Below are 13,278 nucleotides of genomic sequence, written 5' to 3'. Positions count from 1 at the left end.
TGGTTCTTTTAATCCATAGAGTTTTATGAGCTTTAGAAGGGACTCCATATAACATTAGATAACATCCATCCAAATAAAATGCATTCAGAACTCAATAAAAGGAGTGAATCTCCGTGAATATTCAGCTTTGTAGTGCTTTCCACTGTTCAGGAATACACAACCAAAGTCATTATTGCCAAACATCATAAAGATTCTTCTTGTTAGCTAAAAGAGTAAAACATAAAAATAACCAAATATTTATCTGTCATTACAGGGACAGATCTCTATAAAGAACAAGATAACCACTATGCAATATTTACATGTTTATTTTAAATACAGTAAAGGCTTTTCTCTAAACTTAAAGTAGTGACAAGTGTTTCATAATCTTCAAGCGAGAAGCAAATTTAAGTGGAGTTTTTATTTGTTGAGCCTCTCAAATTATAAATGATTAATAAACTCCCAAGCCTCCCAAATTATGAATGTTTAAATAGAAATAAAATACTCAGATACAATAGATGAGATTCATTTAACTTTCTATATTTCATATTGTAGATTCCTCCCTTTTAGCTAGTCCCTCGGTCATCTTACTTTGTAGTCAATGGAGAGAAATAAGAATGAGGATTTACCTCAGCCCTCTGTAGAGGTTAAAAATAGTTCAGATGAATTATACTGGAAAAAAAATATTATTTCTTACATCCGATAACTCTATTCAAGTGCAATAGTTGTTAAAGACAACAAACCTGGAGTCTGTTGGAGTTCTGTGTGTAAGCTCCTGGAGCTCTAACCCTTTATGTAAAGCCACAGTGATTCACAACAGGTCTGACTTAGGGGTTTCTAAAAGTCAATGAATTCAACAAATTTTATGATCAGCACAGTTTGGAAGGGGCAAATATTTTTATTTACCACAGCAGTTTAATTTACCCTACAACCTTTCATTACCACCACACTTGGAGCACAAAGTGTTTAAAAGCTCAACAGTAAACTCTACACAGTCTCTTTATAACAGATTAGTGGTGTTAGTAAGGTGTCAGACACCAAGGTAATACTGAACAATGCTGTACCATTGGCTTCCATAAGGATCTTATAATTAATGTACAGTAACAGTATTCTGCGTAAGAGATGTCGTTCAATGCTTTAAGAAAATTTAATGAGAAAAATGCATGAACTTTCCAATTTCCTGCCAGATTAAACTTTACTTTATTTTTATGCCCATGACTTGTCCCTGAATAGACCCTTTTCTCATCCAGGTTTGTTATGCAAAGTTGGCACCATGTAACAAATTTGCATATGTCACAACAGCTACTTTAAAAAGTCACATTGCTCAGGCATGCAGACTTAATGAAGGACAAATGACAAAAAATGTAGGACCTGATTTACCATTTCATGAGAAAAACAAACAAAACTAAGCTCTTGATGGAAACTCAGAAGAGTATCCTATCCCAGCAGTAGTTTACCAATTAAATTTCTAACTATTTCAGAGTTATGATCATGGACTACATTCAAATATGATTTGCTCTAAACGTAGCTAACTCTACCTTGGACTCACCATGTTCAGTGCAATAAGTTAATACAGGAAATCATCTGCTTAACTACAAGGTGCAGGAGAATCATGAGTTCCCAATGCTAGTTAAGGTTCTCTGAGTAATTTTGTCATGGGATTATCCCAAAGGTCACAGGGCTCAATCCTATTGCCTGTACATAATATTTAAGGGTTTAACTGAGAGACTTTGTTTGGCAGATATACGGTATGTCCCAAAGAACATGCAGGAGTTTTACAGGCATGAACATTTCCCCTTAGTACTTAACATGGTAGATAGAGCCTTACTGCAACACATGGAGGATGATCAATGATACATCTGTTTTCAGTAGCTAACAATGTAATCATGTGCAAGACCACAGATATCTTCATGGATGACTGGCCCAAAAATCCAGATTCTGCCATGACTGTTGTCAGAGTCAAGTCAAATATATCAAAGCACTGTTTCAAGAAAAAATTCCAGAAACATCAAAAATGCCCCTTTGTCCTCAAATTCACATCAGTTGCTTAAAGTGAAGAAAAAAAAAAAACAAAAAAACAAAAAAAAAAAAAAAAAAAACAGACCCTTGAAGAAGAAGCAGTAGTTCCCTTCTGTGAGTGTTTACCTTAGCTCTAGATTTCGACTCTCCTGGACTGTTTTTCAGTTCCTCTTATGGATGAAGTAGGTATTTGTACTCATACAAGGACAATATAGGAGAATCACAAAATTGTCCGCTGCTACAAGTGTGCAACCACAAGGCCTCTTGGCACCAGAAATAAACCTTACTTGATTGTTTGTCATATGGCAGCCGGCCTCAAGCACTTGTTTTAATCTCTGCTACTTTCCCAAGTGCATCCAGACAAACTTGTTCCCCTTCCTGTTACGTTTCTCTTGTTTTACGACTGAACTTCTGCTACTAGAAGCTTTGTGGCCTATGCTGCACAGTGCTCTGAAGAAGCTTCATCTGCTTCTGCAGTATCAGTACCCAGGGCTGGTGCAGTGCTAGTCTCAGGCACTAATATTAATTATACAAGTAAGTGTAGGCAATAAGAAGTAATACTTTCAGCATATTTGCCTTGTGAGGAATCACATTCCTTTGGGTTAAAATGACCTGACAGATACTTCTACATGCCATCTGCTTCTGTATAACACAGACACTGTTCCTCAGTACAATATTAACCTTTCTCCTCATGTTTCTTTGATTACCCTACTTTGATATTTGATAGGGTATTTTGCAAAGGCCAAGCCCTGTAAAATCCTCGCCACTAGGAACACTCAAGACATCATAATTTTTACTGTCTCAGGGGATAGAGGCTATCAATACATTCTTATCATTAGCATCATTAGAAACATTATACAGAATCACAGAATAGCTCAAGTTGGAAGGGACCCATAAGTAACACCCTGTCCAACTCCCTGCTCCTCACAGGACTACCTAAAACTAAACCATATGACTAAAAGCATCCTCCAGACACTCTGTGAACTCTGACATTATTACCATCATCACATTTCAAGCAAATCATGAACATTCATCCTGTTTCAGGAAGACAAACAACATTAAAACACAGTTGAAACTGATAACTATGTACTCTATCATTCACCCTGTCTCAGCTCCTCCTCAAGGTGTAATCCCTAATGTTTCTGCCTTCATTTTCTTGGTGTTCTACTTGAGACTCCACAACCAACAACTTTCCTAAAACATCATCATTGCCAAGCTTTTGCTGGTAGCTAACAACTTGAATTAAACTTATTCTGAATTATGACTCACTAAATTCACAGGAACTTTTTAGTAGGGCCTGTTGCAATAGGACAAGGAGTAATGGTTTTAAACTAAAAGAGAGTAGATTTAGACTAGATATAAGGAAGAAATTTTTTACAATAAGAGTGGTGAAACACTGGAATATGTTGCCCAGAGAGGTGGTAGATGCCCCATCCCTGGAAACATTTGAGTTCTGTTTGGATGGCACTCTGAGAAACCTGATCTAATTAAAGATGTCCTTGCTTATTGCAGGGTGGTTAGACTAGGTGACTTTTAAAGGTCCCTTCCAACCCAAACTATTCTATGATTCTATGAATAGGTGTATGTCATCTACCAGTGGTTTCTGAGTTTCAGGGTATAGGGCAATGGCTGCAATTATAAAGGGAGTATTTATCTTCCTTTTATCATTTTGCTGTTGACACTGATAGCAGCGGACATTAGTCTCTGAAGGACAGCCTTTCAAAAGTCCTTCCATCAGAGCCTTGTCCCACCAGACTGTGGCCACAGCATTGAGATATCAGCACTTACAGTACAATGATAAAGTCCGCATGGCATGTATTGTGTTGTTCATTTTATAAGTTTCACATTCCTGAAATTTTCTTCGATATTTCATATATTTCATATTCATCTTTTTAAATGTATCTTTGTCCATATATGGGAAGAACACATTGCAATAAGGGCTGCTGTGGGGATCAGGAATTAACCAGGAATTAGAGTGGTATTACAAGCTTTGGAAAAGGAGAAATAGAATGGGGTAACCAAAGAGTTGCTGGGTCAGGGTGTATTTTTGGATCTGTTGGTTATGATGACAAAGCCATGGCAGCTAACACAGTCCTAGCCTTCTTCATAGACAGTGATTTGCCTCCTCTCCTCCTCTGCAGCACAAGGTTGCCACACTGCCATTCTTCATGAGACTGCTCTGTAACCAGAGTCGCAGAAACACGGGTTGAATATAAGTCAAATATAGCACTTCAAAATGAGAAGGAAAACAGAAATAAGTTCTCCGAGCAGTGTAGCTGAGGAGGTGGGGATATGTGTGATATGTGCAGGAAACACTGTGTAGGAACAGCAGGAAAAGTCATGTATTTCTGAAACCAGTTTTATTATCAAAAGTAGCATTTTGTGAATCCACCCTCTCCTTAAGCATCCCATTCAACCAGCTGGTACTACATCACACCAGGTTTGAGGTTTGATTTTTTTCTCACCATCCTTCTGTGTGTCCTACAGTTTCTACATCTTTCCTCAAGTCTGTGTTTGTACATTAGCCATTTCTATCAGCTGTCTCATCTTGTATTTTATTTTTTTTCTCTCCCTTATTTAGTTTCTATTCTGCCTTCCTGGCTTACTGTGGTCTCCTGGCTGCCTTCCAGCTTTGCAGCAGTATTTGTCCTCACAGCATCTTGCAAGGTTCCTTGTGCAGCTAAGTCTTTTTTTTTTTTTTTCTTAATTTATTAAAAAATCTGACGTTTTCCTTTTATTCCTATCAGAATTCATTTCCAAGTGCAAAATTTTCAAGTGTATATACAAAATAGTCCCACCAACATCTGTCCATGTATTAAAAGTGCTACATTTTGCCATTCAGAAAAAAAAGCCTTTCTCTGTAAAGATGCTGAATAGGAAAACACAATTCTGCTAATAAGAAATAGAAGAATAGAGAATTTCTCTAGGGGAAACAGCTCAGCTAAAAACAAAGATACAAAATATAAATATATCTCTCCAACCTTGGATCACCAACAGTAAGACTTGATGGGTCTTAGAAGAGCAAAGACATATACTTTAATTAATATTCAACTTAAAAAATAAAGTAACTATTCGGATAATAGAGCTATAGAAACTTTTCTTTCTCTGACAAGAATTCTCATGACCCTTAGTAATAAATGGAAATTAGTTCGTAGCATCCTTTAAGGTAGACAGATGTTGGGCACAATTCAGTTTCCTAAATACATATAGCTAAAGTGAGTCCTCATTTTGGGTGCTGTGGGGCAGCACTTGACCTCCAGTTGCTGCTTTAGAGAGTGCTGGTTTCTTGTAGGTCCTGTGTCCTACCTGCCAGTCCTGTGAAGATGTCTGGGATACTCAATGGTGCCTTCACTCATATCTCATGTCTAAGCTTAGGCAACTGAGGCAAACCTGTATTGTCAAGCATCTTTTGTACCATGTGCAGAAGACCCAGAGGAGATCAAAACTAAGTCTTCCACTGCTGAGGTCAAGTTGTCCTTACATAGACATCCAATATGATCTGAGATGCCTCTGGACACTACAACTGCTGTCCCTTTTACCCCATGTCTTATCTCCCAGCCCCATCCATATGGATGTCTTGGGTACTTTAGGCTGTCTCAGATGACACCTCTGTTTATGTGACTGGATCACACTCACTAAGGTGCAATCACTGTAACTAATTAAGATGACTAAATTGAGATCGATGTTTAAAGGCATGCAGCTGTCTCAGCTCCCATTACAGTCAATGGACATCTAATCAATACATTCAATGGTATGCAGAGCAATTCAGATCCCTGGAAAGGAGGCATCTAGTGACTGATCTGTGGAATCGCCTCCAGGCTCTGCTGACTAGATTGATTACCTCTCTGCTGACCTAGACACTTGGTTTCCACATAGACATTTACATGCAGACCCTTGTGTTGTCTGAACGACAGACTGAGCCCTGTCCACAGAAGCCATCAAACACCCTAAATATCTCATTAGTTAAATTCTAGAAAAGAAAGCCTTTCACATTCTAATCGTATTTCAGAAATCTGGAGTAAAGTGGCACATCAGGGCTCAGTTCAGTCATACACACAGAGGTGTCTAATGCCCTTTGATATGCGCTGGGGTGTCCAAAGACATCCAGATGGAGCTGGCAGATGTGACATCAAACCTACATGAGACTTATGTGTTTTGGGACGTCAACTTCAGGCCAGGCATGATAACTCCAAACATCTCAGATGGTACTGGACACTTATGCTCAGTGCAGCTGCATTGTGGCCATTTTGGGAAGCCTATATTAAAATCAGACAATTATTATAAATGCCATAACTCAGTTTTGACAACATGACAATCCTTCCTCTCCTCAGTCAGTACATGTAACTGTACTGCTCTGACCTTGGAATGCTCTCTTGGAGGAAGTTGTAGAGTTTCCCACTATAATAATTTGCAACTAAGAATGGTGGGGGGGGGGTTGTTTTTGGTTTTGTTTTGGTTTGGTTTTATTTATTTCTGCAATGCATCATAAGTATCAGATGATCTCTAACTACACTTCAAACGTCCTAACTTCACCTGAGGCTGGATGTGCAGCATCACAACTCTTTCTTATGCACTAACAGTTGTAGGTATTTCCTTTGGTTCCTTGCCTACTTTGATGATGTGAAAAATCCTATTTCTTTTATGTTCTCCATGTCATCCCATTCATATCTAATCTTCCTTCCTAAAACATTGTACAGTGTCCCCAGTTTGTCCTCCATAATTTCCATTCAAAGTAGAGGTCACCCTCCTACCTAATCGAGTTGCTTATTTCTTTCTGATATTTCTATTCCCAAGGTTTTCTGTCAGCCAGTTGAAATGCACAGATGACATTAGGTGCTTAGGTATAAGACAATCCTCCCTCTGCAAATATGCTGTTAATGGAGAATAAATTGTACTGGATAAAGTGCATACATTCCTTGGATCCCAGATAAGTTCTGTGGCAGGTACGTTAGAATTATCACTGTGGCTAGCTAGCAGTTAAAAGAAACTCAGCAAAATTCTGAGCATGATGTAGTGCTCCATGTCTCTCTCACTTTCTGGAAAATAAAAAATTATGGTCAAAATCCAGCCATGAGATGTTATTGCAGAATTAGATCTGTCTTGACGTTATCATTGTTGACAGTGGCTAAGTTTTCCCAAACCAAGGACTAACTACTCTTAAACTTGTGAAACAAAGTGATATTTGTACAAATTCAGTACAGCTATACAGTAGATATGACTGATTATTTCTCACTATAATGAAACGGCAATAATCAAATAATCCACTTGTATTCCTATAAAATATTTAGCTTCTTTTCAAAAACAGTTTTTATCTTCTGGCTCCCAGTTTACCAGCATGATTTTTCCAGCTGCAGTTGACCCGGCCACTCCTTGAGCTGAACTTTTTCACCTTCTAACTGTCCTCATTTTGAGCCTCTGTGAGTCTACAGTCTCCAAAGATGGGCTTAGATTTTAGATTTTCATTCTGATTTTTGTGGGTTTCTTTTTACAGTAGAATATTTCCATCTTGAAGATCTTGGCTATATGAAGTCTTTAGCACTATAGATATGAGCTTGTGTTTAACACTGATGGCCCTCCTCAAGCCAATTGCAAATGACTAGAGAAATTTAATCTCCTTAGGAAAAGAATTTTCAATAATTACTTACTTCAACCCTATTAATTTTCAAAGTAAGTAAAAGAAAGACTTATCTTGGACTCCATGACTGGCAAAGCAGACCCAGACAGTGAGCCCTGAGGAGTTAAGAACACCAGGTTGTTCAGCTGGAATATTTTCCTTTGACTTCCTTTTGTACTGCAGAGAATGCATTCCTGGTCTGGCTCAAGCTTAATAAATGGGGCTTTCTTTGTTAGAAACAGCATTTATTTCAGTGAGATTGTGAGATACTATTCAGTTTTCATGTGGTGGCAGAATCCATCCACCAAGTGCAATACCTCTTACCTTGGAAAGACTCCTGCCTTTCTTATGTCAGATGTTATTTATGGCTGTGGCCTGTTTGGCCTCAGTGATCTTACACATGTGAATGTACATTTGCAATTGCAACAGAGAGAGAACCAGGCCTTAGATGATGAAGACTGGAAATCACAAATAAAACTTTGCTCAGTAAAGCCACGGTCATCTGAGACAGGCAACCCTGGGAGGGATTGACCACCGATCTCTCTGCAGTGAAGGACAGCAAGTGCTCCAGATCTACCTCTGGGAATAGATACACTTGCCCTGCAAAACTGGAACATTCACTAATCTCCAGCATCCTTTCCCACCCATGTGTTGGCAGGAGATGCTGCTTTGCTGTTGGCATGGGGGAAGTGAGAGTTTATAATCTTCTTTAGCACAAAACCACCTCACTCAGCTGCAACTGCTGCTGATGCAGTTGAGCCAGCTTCTACCTGTGTATTGAAGGAGTGGTAGATCCCATAGCTCAGCTCTAGGGTCAGCAATGGGATAGCGGCAAAATGAGTTTTTTAGCAGGTGTAGCATGTCAGCAGAGGGAATGAGAAGTGTTATTCAAGGCCTGAGGCATGGAGTTGAGAGCTACAGAACAGTAAAATTAATCAGAAACAATACCTCAAACTAATTATTAAATTGTAATTAAATATGAACACTTTGATGTCCTTTGATTTATGCTTGTCAGAATATACAGTTTGACAAATCATCTCTTCTGCTTCTGCCACGTCTGGAAGGCCCCAGCCCACAGCTTGGACTCTATGGAGGCAGGTGCCCAGAAATACCTGAGAAACAGGGGCTGAGAAGGATTGCATGGAGAAATACAAGACAGACCTTATATTTGACTTTTCATTGGTGTTGGTGGGAGGATTTTTGCTGTCCTGCCTAAGCAGAGTGCATAATCAAAGAGTGGGAAGCACTGGGATGCAGAAAAGCCCTTAGGTATTCAAAGTATTAGATTAAATAATGTCAACTCAATTTGCATTTTAAACATCTTTATGGGGACTCTGTGGCTTGTGAATTGCTGTATTGGATAACAAAATAGACTAAATTAAATGTCTTACATTTTGTGCAGCAGTCCACTTTTTCAACTCACTGATTAAAGTAGGCTGCTTCCCTCCCTTCTTTCCTTCCAACAAAGAAAAAAAAAAAAAAGAAGAAAACATGCAATCTAATTTTTACTATCCTCAAATGAGTGTTTCTTCAAACATGAACTCCTTTGTCATAGCCGAGAAAAAAATTTATCTTACAAAAACATTCATTTCAGCCCTGTTTCTATTAATTTTTTGAATGATTGTAAATGTCACTTTTAGCATCTTTTAATTGGAGTGTAATGGTGCATCACTAGATTTCATAACCTTGCAGTCTGGCTTTTATCACTTCTTATCACTTCTCTTAAACATCGAATTCAGCAGGAGTTATGGTCGTTTCTATTAAGACAGTATTAGGCCCATGGATGGATGAGAATAATGTTAGATACCCATTAAAAATTAACAGGGCTCAATGCACTCATGGTGTAGTTTTCTCCATTATCTTATTCTCGGTCTCTGTATAACTTTAAGCTGTATCTGTCTTACAAAAGCAGTGTCCAGCAGTGGAAGTGACACTGATTCACCACTTGGCTTTACTATCACCGAATGTGAAACCAATATTGGTGTTTAACAATACAAAAACACGGATTCCAACTGATCCGATTATTTATTTTGTTTTTTTCCTTTCAAAATCTTCATTTCATCCAGTGAAATTTTCTGCAAAGTGCAGGACTGCCAACGTTGTAATCAGCATATTCACATTTCGGGACTGTACATAGCACCATCATTTTCATGAACCTCAGCATACCTGCAGATTGGTTAAATTTATTTTTTCCAGAGCCAGTAAGCACTTTGCAACTTTAATACTTCCAGAAATCCGAATTTACTTCAGCCATCACAGTTTAAAATTGCCGGTAATTTTGGGATAAAACTCCCAACAATTTGGAGGGGAGGTAATCAGTATACTCCACAGAGGTAGTGGCTCTAAATTTAAAGTCAATTAAAAAGGAAGTAAAACTATTCAAAATCAGCTTGAAATGCTCACAAATGTTAACACAGAGAGGCAAATGGAAACAGAAAACAACCTTTGTAGGTCTTCTAGACAAATACTTTCTGTTACAAGTGGCTTCAGACTTGGAAAAGATCACAAATATAACTGAGTAGGGAAAAAAGTAAATCAAATTCCACAAAGAAGTTTTGTTGCTGGCCTTTTGTTGTTGTTGTTGTTCTAGTTAGGAGAAAAAACCCTAAACTAAATTTTTCTGCTTGAGATCTATGTAGACAGTTTGTTCAGATTCTTCATAGTGTATATATTACCTGTTTTTATACTACATTAGATTTTAAAATACAATTTTAAAACATTTGAAATAGATGGGAAAAGTAAAATAGTTTTACCCTATTTTACCCCTAAAATACCAAACCAGATAGTTTTAAGAGTATTGTAGATACTTCCTTTTATATTTAATGGATACAACACTCACTTTCACTGAAACTTAATTTCTTAAACAAAAATGATTATGCAAAAATTTCGCAAGCTATTCAAACTTCAATACCTGTGAGAATTCAGATCAGTAGATACATGAACATAAAAACAACTGCAGACATTCCTGACCTCTACCTGTTTGTTTCAATTGATCTTTCTCCTCCACTACCACAACACCCAGTATTTCAGCTCTGGATTTTCTCCTAGTTAGAGATAGACAACAGCTCACTGCTCTTGTGGCCCTTCCTCTCTACATCTGCTGATGGCAGAGACTGGAGACTATCCAGAGCTCAGGAACAAGCTTCAGCTTTGTTGACAGCATGGTAAAAATTAACAAGGGCTGTGTCAAGTTGCTATGACCTAACAAAACCCCTATGTCTCAGCCTGAAAATACCCCACTTGTACTGCCATCTTCATGTATCTGATAATGCACTACTGGAAGACACCAGGATGTTTTTAAGGAGCTTCCCTACTTTGGTGGACACACTGTGATTTGACTGTTTGTCAAAGTCCTGTGTATATTTCAAAATCATTTTTTCAGTGTTGGTTGCATGATCTTATGGATCAGAGAGGGGCTGAAAGAAGACCATGGAAGTATCAAGGCTTTCTGATGAAAAGGCATTGGTGCAGATCAAACCCACTGCCAGTCATTGCACACTGAGTTTATATGGGCTTCTTTAGACTGTCAGAAATGTCTGGGAGCACAGGGCTTTGAGGTTGCAGTAGAAACTTGACATGGTTCTTCACTAAGCTGTGTTTCTTAATAAAATGTTCGAATTCAACTCATCCAGTCTTAATTTTCCTTAATCCACTTTGCCCATTTCTAATTATGTTGTCTGGAACTTCATAAAGCAAATGAACATCTGTGCCATTTCAATACCTCCCAGCTGTCCCCACCTTTGTTTGACCCTGTCATAGGCTGGCACCATATAAAGTAGTATGTATATGAGTGAACAAGGGAGGCAGCACGTCTGAGCACGTACTGACTCCAGCAGGATGCACAGATAAAATGCAGGCTGCCCATACATAGAAGGGTCAGTAGGAATTTTACCAAAGAAATTTTAAAAGTAATTTGCTGGCTGCACATTGACCTACAGCAGACACACGCTGAGGAGACCAAGAAAAAACGAGGATTGAAAATTAGCCATGATTAAACCATCTCATCTCATGCTTTATTGACTGCAAGTAGATATGCTAGATCTGATATTAGTGGTAGCCCAGTGGCATAAAAAAAACCAGAAATAGTAATTGCAAAAGGTACTTGTGCTTGAAGTCAGCCAGCTCATTTTCCACAGTGGTGGGCACTGGTTGAGAAAGGAAGATAACAGGGTCATAAAATAGCTGTGTTGATTCACAGGTTACCTCACACACTGGCAAGATTGGCACTCTGCTTCTGCTTCAACAGCATCTTTCTGTAACCCTTAACATGTCATCTGAGTCTCATTCAAAGTCTTTTGAAGTCACTTTGGAAAGATGACTGAGGGCTGAGACTTGAACTCACAGCTATAGTTACATGGAGAATTTATTTTCTTTTAACCACATGCATCAAGAAAAAATGGACATGCTTATCACTATCTTCAAAATGTGAATTAAAAAAAAAAAAAAAAAAAAAAAAGAGAGAGGTTGAGTGGTAGAAAAGGAGAACAAAAAGAACTCTCTGTCCTTGTGTCTGCTCACCAATCAATGGTCCACAGCTGATATCCGAATAAAATATAAGCCAGTCTTGCCCCATTTCAGCCACTTCTTTGCATAAAACCCAATTACTCTTATAAATAGTCTGCAGAAAATCTTTTGTTAACCTCCATCAAACAGCCCAAATCAATTATATTTGTGGAGTGCTGTCTCTGTAAGCCTGATAGGTAGGTTGAACTGCAGCCACAGCAGCTTTGGAAGTGAGAAGAAATCTCCTATCTTTGCCTGCTTCATGATGTAAATCAGAGTCTAGATACATGAACTGGAATGAATGACCTGTACTATTTTCAAGATTTGAGAGATCAGAGGTTTTCTTGGGACTGGAATATGACTATGTTGTAAGGGAAGTTATGTTTATGATTGAAAGATGTGTTCCAGGTTTGTCTGAAACAAAATATTTATATTTTCAGGGGAAAAAAAAAAATGGTTATTTTCACTGTAGCAAGATCTTGCTTTCATTCTAATAGGGACTTCCTTCTTCAGGATAATTTCTGCTTATGTTCAGGTATTTTATGTATTCAATAGTGTTTAAAATCATTGAGACAAGCATCTGGTTAAGCAGAGTCCTAAACAAGGCTTTTGCTCTATAGGCTTGCAGGCAGATGGGGAAATCTCTACTCCATCGCAAGGACAGAGAGAGGGTTAAAGCATTTTTGACTTGAAGACCAGAAGCTTGCATTTGAATATTCTTGCTCAGTTCAGCAAGTTACATGTGCTATTAATTTTAATGATGCTATTAGACCAGCAGAGGCCGTCATCCGTTACTGTGCATCTCTAAGAGAGTAAGAGACCTATGTACACTGGCTATGTCACCCTGAACAAAAGCACATCTCCACTGAAGCACTTCTCTGTTCTGCAGATCTCAACTAACACAGGAGATAGGAAGACAGGTAAAAGTATGCATGTTCTAAGATGCTGGTTGAAAATCTAAGATTTCTCAACAGAAAGCAACACAGACAATAACCAAGAATATGACTAAGCTTGTAGCCAGTATCTGGTCATTTTGCCTTTAAATATATATGTAAGTGAGAAAAGGCTTCTTTAGCCTAATTATCGAAGTTGAAAGTCACAAGAAAATACGATACTTTGGCTCTTCTCAATGGTTTCTGAGCCTTTGTGGACTCTAAGGGTGCCTA

The sequence above is a fragment of the Tyto alba genome, unplaced genomic scaffold, assembly GCF_018691265.1.
Source record: "Tyto alba isolate M040663 unplaced genomic scaffold, T.alba_DEE_v4.0 Super-Scaffold_40, whole genome shotgun sequence".
Taxonomy (NCBI): domain Eukaryota; kingdom Metazoa; phylum Chordata; class Aves; order Strigiformes; family Tytonidae; genus Tyto; species Tyto alba.
Note: the sequence above shows the minus strand (reverse complement) of the source record.